Source organism: Gopherus evgoodei, chromosome 4, assembly GCF_007399415.2.
Source record: "Gopherus evgoodei ecotype Sinaloan lineage chromosome 4, rGopEvg1_v1.p, whole genome shotgun sequence".
Taxonomy (NCBI): Eukaryota; Metazoa; Chordata; order Testudines; family Testudinidae; genus Gopherus; species Gopherus evgoodei.
Window position 1 is genome coordinate 73,189,462 of NC_044325.1, and position 16,856 is coordinate 73,206,317.

General features: G+C 43.6%; 1 protein-coding gene across 3 annotated transcripts in view; it reads right to left on the minus strand.

Annotated features, from left to right (window-relative positions):
• Positions 1-16,856, minus strand: part of MPP5 (membrane palmitoylated protein 5) — a 129,748-nt gene that overhangs the window by 90,388 nt on the left and 22,504 nt on the right. Inside the window, exon 1 of one of the 3 annotated variants that reach the window (XM_030559794.1) lies at positions 13,324-13,417. The exons of 1 other annotated variant lie outside the window; for it this stretch is intronic. The gene's annotated coding sequence lies outside the window, so the exon portion shown is untranslated. Of the gene's footprint in view, positions 1-752; positions 973-13,323; positions 13,418-16,856 lie in introns of those variants that run through there. One more of the 3 variants, XM_030559795.1, reaches the window with a different exon arrangement.

The window sequence follows — 16,856 nt, forward strand, 5'->3', positions numbered from 1 at the left end:
ACTTTCTATTGAAGTGTTGAATAGTTTTGTTCCAATAACAGTAGCAACTAAACTGTTTTCAAACCTGGTTCGGGGGAATAGCTGCTGATCGTGTCAAAGAATAATATCTTAATGTCCCAACACCATCTCTAAATATATTTAAAATATATCTTAAAATTCTTAGACAAGACAAAAAAGGCGTAGGTGTGAGAAGAATATCCTGACAACAGAATTTCAGTAGAGCTGCCTACCATTATAGCTTTAAAAGAAAAAAACTTTTCAATTGCTCGTTGTTGACAATATTTTTGAAATTTAGCTTTTAAAAAACCTCACAATTTTGAGATTGAAAATAAAAAACTAGTGTCCACGTAATTAAGGTAAATTAGGAATTTAACATTGTAATGCCTTTTGACCTCTGCATTTTATCATCTTGTGTTTTCCCCCAACAAAGCTCGTTTCTACCTTACCCCTTTAGTGTGGCTTCCACACCTTACTAATCATAATGCAGCTACTGCTCATGAGAACTAATCTCTGTATTAAGTGAATAAACAGTACAGCAGAGGGCAGTCTCCACAGTAATTAAAAGAAAGGGACTGAAAAGGACAAGTTAGAGATGGAGATGAACATGAAGGGCAAAGAGAAGTCTGTTCAGAGCAAAAGTTTTTATATTAACTGAAAGGAGACCATATAAATGAACAACTATAAAAGTTTATTAACAACTATAAAAGTTTATTAAGTGTTAGAAAACCCCCAGGTAGTTCATATATACTCACTTTGGGCTGCTCTACTAGCTTGCATCATGATAGAGTAACAGGATAAAAATGTTCACACATACAACTAAACGTCTAATTTCACCACTGAACTCTGCCATACCAGCCCTTTGCTCTGCCATCAATATATTGTAGATTGCAGTGGAGAAAAAGGACCAGTCTAACAATCCAAATTGAAAGAAAAATGCTCAATTTAATTTTTGCTTTCGTTCATTCTTGCATATATCCCAATTTGGAAAGCCTCAGAGCAGAAGGGCACTATATAAACAGTAAAGAAATTCTTAGAATTCCCACTGGATGTTAACAGACCTCAGAGGAAAACAAGAAGCTTGATAACAGTCAAGTTATTTTCTTATCACTTGTACACAGACAGTTAAGACTTCAAATTTCATTGACTGAAAAGTAAACATGTCTGTCCCAGTTTCAAGCTGTGCTGGCATTCTTTCAGAAAAATTAAAATTAAATACTGTTACTGTTCTGGTTATCTAAAGGCATTTCTCTGCATTCTGTTTGTCCTGCTTTGGACTATTGTGACAGGGTCTTATTTTTTATTCCCTTGTTTTTAATGTCTGACTCTCACTTGATCTTAAGTAAAATTTTGTCCTTTCATACAAACCATCTAAAATGTTGTCGGTACACCAATCAAAGATTGTGAGCTGGAACTAAGACTATGCACATTTATTACAAGTTCAATATGAATATTTAATCTAATTTGAAATCTAGAACTAATATAGAAGAGTACTAGTCTAGTCCTTGACTAGTATCATTTACTGTTGAGTGCTGTGATACTGTGCACAAACGAGTTTTGTTCCTTCAAATCAGTAGATGAATCTGGTAAACCAGCTACATTCAGGCCATTTATTCATATCTATATCAAGTCTAGGGAATGTGCTTTGCAGAATGTGTGCGCATGGGCTTATTTTAAAGTTTGTTATGAAAATCCACAGTTCTACAAGATGAGAACAGCATTTCCACTGAAAGCAATACAGTATATCCTGAATAAGTGGTTTGGTGTTTTGTTAAACATATGAATCGTCATTTGTCATGAATTTGATGCAATTTAAGTGTAATATTAGAGATTACCATTGATATACAACACTCTTCTCCTCCTCATTCAATGCCTGTGTAAGGCTGACTAGAAGATTGAGGGAAGTCAAGGCACTGAAAACCTGTAAGTGGTGGTTGCTGTAATCTGGTGAGTCTGGCATCTATATCTTTAAGGGCAGCTTCAGGCATATAAATCCGATTTTCCTGCAGCTTTGCCTCCAAAGACCCTGATGTGTTTACTACTTCAAATCTGCAAGCCCATATAAGACAGACAAAAAGAGCTAATATTGTATTTAACTGCTGCAAGTTTCAGCAGCCTTTAACAATAATCCTTGAAAGACATTTGACTCATAATGGTGATTAAGTATATCACAAAACACTATCATGCCCTGATCAAACTGAAAATGCCCCTATCTTGGGATCCATCTCCCAACTTAGTTTCTGCAATATTTTCTAAAGGTGCGACAGCCAAGTGATCCATTTTTTTTTATCCTTATCTTCAGTGCTCTGGCTAGCTAATAATTACACCTATCTCCATATAACTCTGTTTTCTTCAAACTGAATGAGCAAGGGTTTCAAGTTGTCACTGTCTTTTGGGACTTAAATAATAAAAATTTGAAGATATCTTTCAGAATAGATTAAAACTCTTTAAAGCTATAATCAATCTTCGAAATCCAAAATAGAAAACTCAAGGTTGCATGATTTACCCCAGGAGGAATTCTGTGCCACTGTGTGCACTCAGAAAACACAACACTCCCCCCCCCCCCGCTTTCTTTGCTTCTGTGCAGAAAGTGACAAGGAAGCAAAGGGAAGCCATGCACTGCGAGGGAGGGGGGGCACGGACTGGAGATGTCCATGGGCAAAGTTGGGGGGGGGGCACTGACCTCCCAAACAGAGGCAAAGTGGGGGGCACACAAGGTCATGAGCCACTGCCGTCCTCCCCCTCCTCCCCATAGTGAGCACAGAGCTGCTCAGATGAAGGAGGGTGCCACTTGGCTCTACTGTGGCTGACTCTGCAACTGGACACCGCCTCCTGCGTCCTAGTGCTGGTTGTGCTCCCCTTCTACGTGCTGGGAGCCATCCTGTTTTCTGTATAACAGTGAGTGCCTGAGATGGGGCAGGGCATGAGCAGGGGGGGGAGTGGGGGGGCGGTGGAGGAGGTGGGAGGAAGAGGAACTGGGGAAGGGAAGGGAGTAAGGGAATTGGGGGTGGGGGGAGAGCGGGAGCCTGGCATGCAGCATCCCCTTGGCTGCAGCTGGGACTCCCCTGTTAAGCAATCCCATTGGGCGCCCACCCTCAATGAGCCCCACCTCTCCTGAACCTGGACCACCCCAATGAGCCTCCTTGCACCCAGAACCCTGAGATCCAGTGCATCCAGATCTCTCACTGAGCCATCCACACCCAGATTGCCCCACACAGAACCCTCTAACCCAGGGGTCAGCAACCTTTCAGCAGTGGTGTGCCGAGTCTTCATATATACACTCTAACTTAAGGCTTCGCATGCCAGTAATACATTTGAACATTTTTTAGAAGGTCTCTCTCTAAGTCTATAATATATAACCAAACTACTGTTATATGTAAAGTAAACAAAGGTTTTCAAAATGTTTCCGAAACTTTATTTAAATTTAAATTAAAATGCAGATCTTATTAGTTTAGTGTGATCCTTGCCCTTGCTTTTCCTTGCTGAGTTTTCCAGTGTCTGGTGGCACCTATTTAGATACTTAAAATGGCACACAGGCTTCTGAGTTATAAGTTGATAACTGGCTGGCAGGAGGTCAGCGGCTGGAACCCCAGATCGGCAGCTGAGGTGAGTGGAGCTGGTGGCTGAGCAGGGCAGGAAGCCTGGACCCTGTCTGGCAGGGGGCCTGCGCTGGAACTCCAACTGGAAGCAAGGTGAGTGGGGCTGTGGGGACCCCGGCTGGCAAGGGGCCAGCAGCTAGAACCCCAGAACAGTGGCGGGCTGACCGCCACTGCTCTGGGGTTTCCACCACCAGCTCCTGCTAGCTGGAGTCTCAGCCCGCTGCCAGCCTGGGGTTCCTTCTCCCAGGCCAGCAGTGGGTGCTGAGTGGGACCGGGCGGGACCCCAGCTGGTAAGGGGCCAGCAGTGGGAACCCCCAAGTGGCCCCGCTAGCCATGAAAAAAAAAAAATCGGCTCGTGTGCCACCTTTGGCACGCGTGTTGTAGGTTGCCGACCCCTGCTCTAACCCCACTCCTGCATCCTCCCACACTAAGCCCCTCTACACTTTGATCCTGCTGGGTTAAGCCTTCCTGCCCAAATCTAGTGTTCCTGGCTCAGAGGGGCAGGGCACCTGGGGCGTTTCTGGGGAAGGCCTGGCCCTTGTGCTGTGTCAAAATTGGGCGCAGTCACAATGACGAGTCCCTGTCCTGGGGAGAGCCCTGCAGGGTGATCTCCCACTTCCATGCAACCAGTGGCCTGTGCTCCCACTGCCATGCTAAAGCCTCCACATTTATTGACAAATAAAAAATTGCAGAATTTTAAAATATTATATGCAAAATTCTTATTTTTTGGCACAGAATTCCCTCAGGAGGAATGATTGGTATAGTACACAAAATGTGAGTATCTTGTTTAAACATGGCTTTACATACTTTATACAGCCCATAGTCACTTCTGCACAATCTACATTCTGACCAGAATTTTATTTGCGCTCTTTTGTTTTGATGTCCACAACTATTATTTCCTGTAAAATAGCATCAATAGCTTCAAATTCCAAGTCTACTATGTCACAGATACAAGTTTTCCCTTCTGCACAAATCTGATGTAAACTGAGAGTTTGTCTAAACTTACATCACTGCACTGGTACAGCTGTGCCACTGTAGCGCTTAGTTCAGATGCTGCCTACTGTGATGGGAGAGTTTCTTCCATCAGCACAGGTACAAACACCCCTCTGACACAATCTGGCCCTGAGAATTGAACCTTTAAATATGCTGCAAAATAGAAGTGGTGGAAAATAGGGTTGGCAATTTCTTGGGAAAAACTAGTTTAGAACAGAGCATTGGTAAATACTGGATTAAACTGTGAAAAAAATAATGGCATCAGTATCTAGCAAGTTCAGCAAGCATAGAACAAATCTTTACAAAACTTAGGATGCCTTCATTCAAAACTCAGGAATAGGCTTGGTTTATCCACTACATCAAAGATGGTCTTCTGCTACAAATTGCTGCATGGCCAATTGGACCTGGATTTGTAGTCTGCAATTCCACATGCTTCTGACTGCTTAATGTTCCAAGAAACAACTCAGGCATTGTTGTCTTTCACATAATCAAATGTTTTCAACTTTTGTTTATACAATATTGAAAACTGAACTGTATCATGACATGTATAACTTTCTTGGAGAAAATACTGTATACAGACACTCTGATGTTCACTATTACAATTACATATATTGATATTACGCTCACAGCAGTTTTACTTTTTATTTGTACAACGCTAAAAAAAAAAAAGACCTACTGTCTTATGTAATCCCAATTTGAATATGTAACTAAAACTAAAGTGCAATGTAGTGTACATTAATGAAGCAGTTGTTAAAATAAAAATCACCTTAAACTGGGACTAATTAGTTTTTCCTGGAATGGTTACAACAATGATGTTTTTAACTCGTAAAAACTACCTCTGGTAAATACCGTGCCATCACTGATACAAAAACAGCTTCATTAAAGCCATGCACAGATCCATTAAATGCAGCATTTAAAAAAAAAATAAGCAAACTATAGACCTTCAAGACAGACAGGAAGCAAACCAGGAATGTAACCTTAGCCCAAACTTCAACATTTACATCAATTACCTACCAATCCATATAGGAAAAATTGTCACACCCCATGCCTCCCCAAAAATGACTCAATGTGTGATGTCTGCTGATTTAGCCATACTATCACCAAAGAAATATACACCTTCTAGAAACTTAACTCTCCCAATAACAGAGTTTAATTCTACTTATTCTACTACATGGGAGTGAAGTCTGGGGCCTAACAAACTAATTACACTGACAAGAATAAAATCCTGATAGAAATCTTACATATTCATGTCTGCAAACAAAATACTCAATGTGCAGAAGGAAATCCAGCAACAATAACTGTTGAGCAGAAGATCTGGGCTAATTCCCTTTGCCAATCAACATTCAGCAAGAAATATTAAACTTCTAGTGTCATCTCCTCCAAAGCAGCAAATATTATTTCCACTGCAAAGCATTAGGGGATCAAAAATTGAAACCAAATGAGATCATCATCCATTTTTATATCATTGCTCATCAGGCATAAATTGTTTTACCTCCAGTTCTGTGGAACACACAACCCTGCTCAAAGCCAAAAAAATGGTCAAGATACTAGACCCAGCACCAAAATCATCAATACAGAAGTCACTGGGAACAGCAAGTAAAAGAACAGCAATAAGCTAGACTGCTGCAGATCCTTGCACAGGACTCATTACCTCACTGACATGAGATATGCAAATTAGGCAGACTCACCAAATTCAGAATCAGTGAACATAAACGAGAAGTTGAGAGGCACAAAGCAGCAGTCTACACAAAGGCTACATCGCTATTTAACCTGCTGGGTGTGGAAAAAAACACACCCTTGAGCGCAGCAAGTTACAGCGCTGCAAAGCGCCAGTGTAAACAGTGCCCCAGCACTGGGAGCGTGGCTCCCAGCACTGCAAGGTAATCCCCATGGGGAGGTGGAGTATGTGCAGCGCTGGGAGAGCTCTCTCCCAGCGCTGGCACTGCGACCACACTCGCACTTCAAAGCGCTGCCGCAGGAGCACTCCCTAGAGCAATGGGAAGGGTTCTTCCATCACTGTAGTTAATCTACCTCCGCAAGAAGCAGTAGCTAGGGCTGCAGTCACCAACCAGTCGATCATGGTTGACTGGTCGATCCTAGAGGATCTCCCAGCTGATCACGATCTCTGGTGGCACAGTGTGGCTGCCACTAAGGCAGGACTCCCTGCCTACCGCGGCCACACACTGCCCCTAGAAATGGCCAGTGCAGCCCTGGGGCTGGGGTCTCCCTCTGCATGCTGCTCCTGCCTGCAGGCACTACCCACATAGCTCCCATTGGTCGGGAGAGCTGTGGGGACAATGCTTGCAGAAAGGGACACCACATGGGGCCGCAGGAGTGCATTGGCCCTGTTCAGGAGCAGTGTGGGGCCAGGGTAGGCAGGGAGCCTGCTTTAGCCTCGCTGCAACCACCGCTGACTGGGAACCGCTGGAGGTATGTGCTGCCTGGCAGGAGGCCAAACCCCAACCCCCATCTCTGAGCCCTCTCCCAGAGCCAGCACCCTATACCCTCTCCTGCACCCAGAACCCCCTCTTGTACCTCAAGCTCCAGTCCTTCCAGAGCCAACTCCCTTCCCAGAGCCAGCACCCTGTACCTCCTTTGGCACCCCAACCACTTGCCCCAGCCCTGACTCCCCTCCCAGATCCCACCCCCTGCATCCCCTCCTGCACCCCAACACTCTGCCCCAGCCTGGAGTCCCCTCCTGCACCCAAACTCCCTCCCAGAGCTTGCACCCCTCACTACCTCTTGCACCACAACCCCCTGCCCCAGGGTCAGAGCCCCCTCCCACACTGTAAACTCCTTGGCCCCAGCCCAGCCCCCTGCCCCAGCCTGGTGAAAGTGAGTGAGGGTGCGGGAGAGCGAGCGATGAAGAGGGGGAGAGATGGAATGAGTGGGATGCGGCTTTGGGAAGGAGCGGGGTAGATCCTGGGTTGCCCTTAGAGTCAAAAAGTGATCTTGGGAGTAAAAAGGTTGGAGGCCACTGAGCTAGGGTGATGGAAAAATTCTTCTGTGGACCTAGCATTGGCTACATCAGGGGTTAGGCTAGCTTAAACACGTTGCTTGGGGCGTGGTTTTTTCCACAGCCCTGAGAAACAATGCTGAGTTGACCTAACTTTTTAGTGTAGACCTGGCCAACAGAGGACTCACTGAACAGCCAATATAACAGACATTTCCTACTCCAGTTTCCAAAAAAAAAAAAAAAGGAGGAAGAGGAATATTTCTTCAAATTATCAGTAGCCACAGAAGACGACAGTGATAATAGAAAAATATGGTTTAACCAAGTTTTTTCCGTATACTTCAGCAAGGCTCTTATAGCTTATATACTAATTATATCTCAGTGATTTCATGTTGAAAGTTTTAAATATTGCTTCATTTTTGTTATAAAAATTTAAGTCCTTATCTCTCAGATTCTATGATGGCTGGAGAACCAGTGAAATGAATATCACTATAAAGAGCAAAAGGGATTTTTAGCCAGACTGTTTAAAATTTGTTAACAGTATTTAATTTCAACGAATAATTGAAAGAAAAGCAGCATGTGTTAATGACTCACCACCACCAAACCTTAAATTAATGAATGAAAACTATTACACAATTTCTGGAACTCGACATGTTCCACAGAAAGATCAAAATATTCCCCAATATGTCTAAAAAAACCCACTCTTTTCCAAGAATAAGTAATGGAAACCCAAAAGACATGCATGTGGGGATACTGAAACTCTGATCCTTGTCCTTTCTGCCTCATGTAAGAATGGTAGAGGTCTTATATGTTCCCCAACAGATTTTCAACATCTCTTGTTAAGAAGGAACTCCATTCAACCATCTAAAACAAGCAACAGTCCAACTGGCACTAAAGAAACTTTATTCCAGCAACTTTATAAGTCACAACATAGCTTCCAACTCTTTCCTCTCATCAAACTGATTGAAAACATAACTAAAAAATAGTCTTCAATGCCACCTTTCTGGTGGATTCCTGAGACAACACTGGTCACTCTGATGGATGACTTCTTTTTCATAGAAGAAAATGTCCATACTTCTCTGGCTGAACTCCATTGTTGCTCTTAATGCTGTTGGCCAAACTCTGTCCCACTTCCTGGAGGCAATAGAGGTGAATGGAAATGCCTGCAAACAGTCAGATCCTTCTACCTAGACCAAACCTAAATGGGTTTATTAGAAGTAATTGCAACTATGGATTTTTAGTCTCTATTCTTGACTACTGCAATTGTCTATATCTAGGAATGAAACCACATATCCTAAGAAAGCTCCAGTTGGTTCAGAATGCAGCACTCCTTCTGCTCAGCAACACAGGTTACTCAAATACCCCCCTCTTTGGACTCGCTCCCCAGTGAGCTCAGCGTCCAGTTTAAGGTTGTTGTCACAATTGTCAAAGCCTTGTATGGTCCTAAGAATCAGAGACTCTCTTCAATGATACCAGCTACCTACTTTCCACTATAACCATGTCAACCAATAGTAGGGAGACTTGTGACTGCAAGAGAAAGAATCAGGACTACAGAACTCATTGCCAGGGAAAATAAAAATGACTGACTAACCAACTCTCATCACTTTCTGTAAAAGTGCAAAACTCACTTCTTCAGTCAAGTTTTCTCCTCAAGAGTACTCCTACTCTAACATATCTAATTAAAAAAACACAACAAATTTGCCTTTTGCCAGAAGGGAAGGAAGAGATTGATAAAAAAGGTACGAGGTACTCAGAAGCCAGTCCTCCTTCTTGAGAGAAAGCTGGTATAATTGATCAAATTCAATGAAGTTGGAATTGAAAGAATGGGAGATAACTATGGCTATGTCTACGCTACAGCCAACGTCTGCATAACTTATGTCGCTCAGGGGTGTGAATAAACCACCCTTTTGAGTGACATATGTTACACTAACATAAGTGCTCATGTGCGCAGCTTCTGCCATTTGCAGAGGTGATTTTATTATGCCGACAGGAGAATTCTTTCCCTTCAGCATAGTGTGTCTTCACCAGACATGCTGCCATCATCTAATTATACCGCTGACATAGGCGGCAGGTTATATGGGCTCTAGGTGCCCCAGCTCCAGGAATATTTAGGGCTGGGGGCTGTACTCCACCAATATCTGGAGCTGGATTTCTCATCTGGCCCTGCCTGGAGCAGGCACCAGCCCCTGCCACCATCACTACTCCCTGCCCCGGAGCAACCTTTCTCTCACCCAGTAGCGTACTGGGGGGGAGGAGTGGAAGTGTCCGCTCCCCTCTGAGCACATTTCCAAAATCGACATCTTTCCAGGCAGCCAGCACTGGACTCCGGACTCGGAGTCCGGAGCCGGTTTTTGCGTGTGGCCGCCAGCCGGCTCTCCGCTCGCACCAGCCTCCCGCAGCCCCAGCTCTGCTCACTGGCTCCAGGCAGCATGTGCTGGTTGCCAGGCTCCCCGGGGGTGAGGAGGAGGCGGCACCCGCCCGCAGCTGCCTGGCTCCCTGAGCCAGGGTGGCCTCTGCCGGGAGGGGAAGGGGCGGCAGTGCAGCCCCCCGCACTGCGGCAGGGGACTGAGGAGCAGCAGCCCCGTTGGTCCCAGGCAGCCCCGTGCAGAGCAAGACGGCCGCGCGGCAGGGAGGGGGGCTCTGAGGCCCAGCAGGTGCCGGTGGAGAAGGCGGGAAAAGGGGGGGCGGGGGATGTTTTTTTCTCATCGTCTCTCTTCAGCGGAGGGGGCTGAGGGAGCAGCAGGACCAGGAGGCAAAGGAGCGACTTCGGGTTACTTCCCCCCCCCCCCCCGGTGTTGTGCCCGGGGCTGTGAAACCATGCTTAGTGCAGCTTGTGAAGGAAGGAGGGTAAAGGTGCTTTAAGGTGCCAGTTATGTCTCCTCAGTCTGACTGCTGAATAGCTGCAGACCCAGTGCTCAGAATTCAGCAATGTTCTCAGGGACTGTACAATGCTCTATATGAGTATTCAGTTGCCTGCTAAATGCTTCAGCAATGCCACCTTTTCACTTAGCTATCTCCTTCTTGTTGCTAACATACCTGAAGAAACCCTTCTTGTTACTCTTAACATCCCTTGCTAGCTGCAACTCCAAGTGTGATTTGGCCTTCCTGATTTCACTCCTGCCTGCCTGAGCAATAATTTTATACTCCTCCCTGATCGTTTGTCCAATCTTCCACTTCTTGTAAGCTTCTTTTTTGCATTTAAGATCAGCAAGGATTTCACTGTTAAGCCAAGCTGGTCGCCTGCCATATTTACTATTCTTTCTACATATCAGGATGTTTTTTTCCTGCAACCTCAATAAGGACTCTTTAAAATACAGCCAGCTCTCTTGGACTCCTTTCCCCCTCATGTTATTCTCCCAGGGGATCCTGCCCATCAGTTCCCTGAGGGAGTCGAAGTCTGCTTTTCTGAAGTCCAGGGTCCGTACCCTGCTGCTCTCCTTTCGTCCTTGTGTCAGGATCCTGAACTCGACGATCTCATGGTCACTGCCTCCCAGGTTCCCATCCACTTTTGCTTCCCCTACTATTGTGTTTAGCACAATACTTGATTATTTTACACCCTTTCAAGTATATAACTAGTTGTATACAGGTGTTATGAAGTGGGAATGTTCTTAATGTTTTCTCTGAATACTGTGTGGGTGCTGTTTCCCCAATGCATTTCTTAACAATCTAGATGGTGAGATAAGGGGGTGTGATTGTTGTAGAGCCCTAGAGAGCCAGTGTGATGTTGTCCGCACAGAGAATGGCCGAAACCCTGTCTCCGGGCAACTGGTGGTCTGGGCCACTCTCCTGCAAGGTGCCAACTGAAGGTGTTGGAGAACCAAGAGTTCATGTGGCCTCCTAATGCCTGGAAAAGAGACAAAGGCCAGAGAAGGGAAGTGTTAGTGCCTGTGCAGACATCCGGGAAGCGCATGGTGTGGAAGGGGATGCTGGGATGCTCTGGAACCACTCCTTCAAAGCCAGTCAGGACTCTGGGGGAGCCTCCTCTCTCTGAGCATACTGTCTCCAGGGCAAGACGCTTACACCTTCCTGGGTCTGACCTCAGAGCATTCAGCATGCCCTTCCACATCGTGTGCTTTCCGCAGTGAGTCCGCCCAGGCGTGGTCCTGGGGCAGCCAGAGGTCCATGCACCCCAACTATGCAGTCAGACGTGACTCTCAGCAAGCTGGTAAAACAGAAGGTTTATTAGATGACAGGATCACAGTCTAGAACAGAGCTCGTAGGTACAGAAAACAGGACCCCTCAAGTCAAGTCCATCTTGGGGGATGGGGAGCCCAGACCTAAGTTCCAGGCATCTCCCCATTTCTCCAGCCAGCTCCAAACTGACACTCCCTCCTCTGGCCTTTGTCTCTCTTCCGGACAAGGAGGCCACCTGATCTTTTTGTCCCCAACACCTTCAGTTGGCACCTTACAGAGGAAGCTGAGGCACCCACACAGTATTCAGAGAAAACATTAAGAATATTCTCACAAAATATAATACCATATATTGAAGCAGGCAAGTGCTGCTTCTGACTTTCCACTTTTAATTGACGCTTGTAATCTTGTGGCGCTGACACGTTGTATATTCATTTTATCCCAGCAACAAATTCTTGATTTGTAGGACCACTAATAATCAACAATGGATTTTTCTGACAGTGATACTGTGTAATAAAGAGAAACTTAAATGCTTACAGCTTCCAGTCCCTGTTTACGCTATTTAATAAAATAGATATAGATATATAGATATAGATATATAGATATAGATATATAGATATATAGGCTTAAAGGGCGGGAGTGGGGGGGAGGCATCACCATTTTGGGCACCACCAAAAATTATACAAATCTGCCGCCTATGACCACTGAGTCACAACTTGCCCCTCCAGTAAAGCCTCAAACAGATCTGAGCTGCTCTTTTTTGTATTTTTTCATTACATATAATGAGATAGGGAAAAATTTCTCGAATTGGTGAATGTAGGATAAATTTGAATTTTAATCGCCCAGTGAAGTAAACAGGATAGATATTTATACCAAGCAAAGGTAATCATAACAACAATTCCAAAAACTGTTTTACTGAGCAACACTTCATACAAGACATATGTATACACACACACACGAACACTTCAAATGAAATACCTAATGTAGGAATAAGTTTGTACAAATCCCACATACAGGGATACTAGATGTAAACAAGCTTATTTTCATTAAACAAATGTTTAAATCTCAATGTTTCCTTAAACAGAACAGTTTAATCTTTGTACAACTCCCACCATACTTTAAACTCAATCCTAAACATTTCAGAGTTGGGAAGGGGGAATTCCAAAAATAAACCTGTTGACATAAACCTAAAACAATGTCACCATAAGGCAACACCCACTTGAGGTAGAAGTGCCTTCATTAATCATCTTTTTAGTTTCATGACGAAATCATCAACACAGTACTGTAGAAGTATAAGCCTCATAAGAACACAATGATGCCATCCATTTGAAGATAAACAGCTATTAAATTAAAAAACCTTAAAGCCAGAATTCCTTCAATTAAGCTAATCTAATATTATAAGCTGGGTATTTGGCATGGCATGGCATGTTATGTTGGGTTATTGAGTAATGCCTTCAGTAAATGGGACTTTAACAAGTTTAACGAGTTTTACTACATTAATCCTTTGAATGAAAAGGGCCAAAGAACTCTGGACATGTTTCCTTTTTTTAAAAAAAGGAAATTTTACTTGTGTCTACAGCTCTGTATAGATGTATTTTTACAGACCAAAGCCAAAAGAAAAAAAAAGGGTGGGGGGAGAGATTTAGTTACCTTGTAATCCTGCTTCTTTGAAGGCATCATTTTACTGGATTCTCCTTTCTTGGGTCTCATACCTCCAGCATTAATCGTGCAGACTGGTGTGCTTTGCACGAGAATTGAGGCCCAAGAGTGGAAATGTTATGACTGTTCAGTGCTGTCATTTTATATTAGTTGTCCTGCATCATGTTATGGATAGTACTCAAATATTCTATTAAATTGTAGCATGCTGTTCCCTGGAAGTTTGATTAGAATATTTACATCCCATGAAGCTACTTCAATGAGCGAAAATTTGTAATATTAACAAAATATGCTGTGGCGCTACACGTTTGTCATCCTGGTAGATACTGCTGTGGACACAGCAAAGGGTCCAAATATTGTCTAATAATTTTAATGAAAAGAAAGCTGAGCTCCAACAGAGCATGCAAGTTGTTGTTGCAAAAGTACACTTAACAGTTTAACTTGCTGGTTTGGTTGTTATTTAAAGCACAGTTTATATTTAAGGTAGTGCTGAACTTTGTAACAAACCCTCCAATTTAAAGAATATTAGGCTTATATAAAACAGAATTCTACTCAAGCAGATTTTAGGCCATGCTAACAGAGTTTACCCCTGCCCTGGCAGCCAATCCAGATCAAAGATTTTTCATACCCAGTCCCTTATGCAAGCAGGCAAAGTTTTCCCCATTTGACAGAATCCAGAGCTCGGGGGGAAAAAACATTGGTTAACCTGCCATTGAAAGCCATAAAGGCTCAGCAGAGGGCAAAAAATGGGGACTGGGGACAACATTTGGGGAAAAGCCTGTCAGGACCTCTGGACTAAGCAGGTCCCTCCTTCCCACAGGAAGCAGCCTTAAGGATGTGGAGAGGACACTTCAATATGCTCTACTTGAAGGTTGAGTTGGTTGACAAAATGTAAGACTGAGATGAGAAGACAGGTGTAGGGAAAGTACCCAGTGCCCACCTAGCAGAACATCAATAGTGAGATTTACACACACAGCCCAGGAGGTTGTCACTGCTCTAGTGGTGTGAGCATAGAGATTTTCAAGGCACAGGATTCAACTTAGTAGCAATACTTCATGCAAACTGCAATCCATAAGGGAAGGACTTATTTAGAAGCCTTTGCCTCTTTGCAAAAGCCCTCAAAGAGGGACCATGATTTTATAAAGATACCTGCCGGGGATAAGTATTTGTTAAGGGCTCACCAGATGTCAAGGGAATGCCATCTAATTTCTATTTTGGCTTCAGGATCAGGGCAATAGTGGGGAAAGAATGGTTACTTTTTTCAGAATCACAGGGTTAGAAGGGACCATAAAGGTCATGTCGTCTAAACTCCCTGCCGAGATGCAGGATTTTTTGTTTCTAAACCATCCAAGACAGATGGCTATCCAGCCTCCTTTTGAAAGCCTTCTGTGAAGGAGCTCCCACAACATCCCTAGGCAGGCTGTTCCACTGTCTTACTGTTCTTACAATTAGGAAGTTTTTCCTGAGATTTAATCTAAATCTGCTATGCTGTAGTTTTAACCCACTACCTCTTGTTCTGCCCTCTATGGCAAGAGAGAACAACTTATGGCAGCCTTTCAATTATTTGAAGACCACTATCATGTCCCACCTTAAGCGCCTCTTTTCTAAACTAAACATACCCAGTTCCTTCAGCTTTTGCTCATATAGCTTGCATTCCATTCCTCTGATTATTTTTGTTGCTTGCCCCTGGATCCTTTCCAGTTTCTTTACATCCTTTCTATACACTGATGACCAAATCTGGGCATAGTACTCCTACTCAGCGCTGGTTAGGGCTCAGCTGAGCGGTACTATCACCTCCTGTGACTTTCATGTTATGTTTGTTAATGCAACCTAAAATTGCATTTGCTTTTTTTTGCAACAGCATAAAACACTGCTGACTCCTGTTGCGGTTGTGATCCACCACAACTCCCAGATCCTTCTCAGCCATGCTGCTGCCAAGCCAGTTATCTCTGATTTGCATTTGTGCATTTGGTTTCTCTTCCCTAAGAGTAGCACCTTATATTTGTCTTTGTTGAATTTCACTTTGTTGTCTATAGCCCAGTTCTCCAATTTATCAAGATCCCTCTGAATTTTAGCTCTATCCTTCTATCCAGCAGGCCCCTCCCACAAGGTGTGTCTCATCTACAAGTTTGCCAAGTATGCTCTCTATTCCTACATCCAGGTAATTAAAGATGTTTAACATCTGACCAAGAACAGAGTCCTGTGGAACCTTGCTTGATGCCTCCCCTCCAGTCTGACATTTCATTAATAATTACTCTTTGTTTGTGGTTGTTTAACTAATTATGTATCCACTTAATCTTAGTTCTGTTGGGTCTGCATTTCTCCAGGTTACTCATCAAAATGTCATGTGGGACTGTGTCAAAGCCTTGCTGAAGTCCAGGTAGATTATGTCCACCACATTCCTCTTATCCACAAAACCAGTTACCCTGTCAAAGAAGAAAATCAAGCTGGCTTGGCATGGATCTGTTTTTGGTAAACCCATGCTGCCTACTAGTGATTACCCCTTCATGTTCCAGACATTTGCAAATTGAATGTTTTATACATTGCTCTAGTAGTTTCTCAAGTATTTAAGTCAGGCTGAGTGGTCTATATTTCCCCAGCTCCTCCCCCCCCCCCCTTTTTTAAAGATAGGCGCTACTTTTGCCCTCCTCCAGTTTTCCAAGACCTCTCTGGTCATCTATTATAGTTTGCAAATATTATTTCCAGTGGCTCTGAGATTTTTTCAGTTAATTCCTTCAGTAAACTCAGGTAAATAGCATCAGACCCCACTGTTCTGAATTCAAATTGGTCAGAAAATCTGACATTTTCTTTAATTATCTCAGTCTGCATCCCTTCCCCTTTATTATCTATAGTAACTTCACTAGTTGTCCCATCACGTTATTTGAGAGAAGACTGAAGCAAAGCAGGCATTGATCAGTGGACCCATACTGTTTTTGATCTTTTTTTTTCCCTGACATATTTGAAGAACCCCTTCTTGTTGTCTCTAATATTCCTTGCAGGTGTAACTCATTCTTTGTCTTGGCTTTCCTGATTGTCCCTTCACGTTCACGCTATTCCCATGTATAAATCCTTCACCACATGCCCCTCCTTTCATTTTCTGTATGTATCCCTTTTGGGTTTCAGATAGCTAAAAAGCTCCTTATGCAGCTACACTGACCTCCTGTGCCTCTTCTTATCTTTCCTCTGCGATGGAATATCTTTATGTTGAGCCTCTAGTATTACATCTTTTAGAAAATGCCAGCCCCTTAGGGTCTTGACTTATCAGATTATGATCCCTGTCTCCCAAGTTCTGACCACCTTCATATCTGCCACTAATTCATCCCTGTTGGTCAAAACCAGATCCAAAATTGATGACCCCATAGTTATTTCCTCAACTTTTTGAATCAGAAAGTTGTCCCCTAGACACGCTAAGAATTTGCAGGACATATGTTTTACTGTAAGAGTTTTCCAAGAGATATCAGGGAAGCTAAAATCCCCAATAGTACTAGCTCATGTGTATTAGCAAATCTTGTTACCTGCTTGTAGAA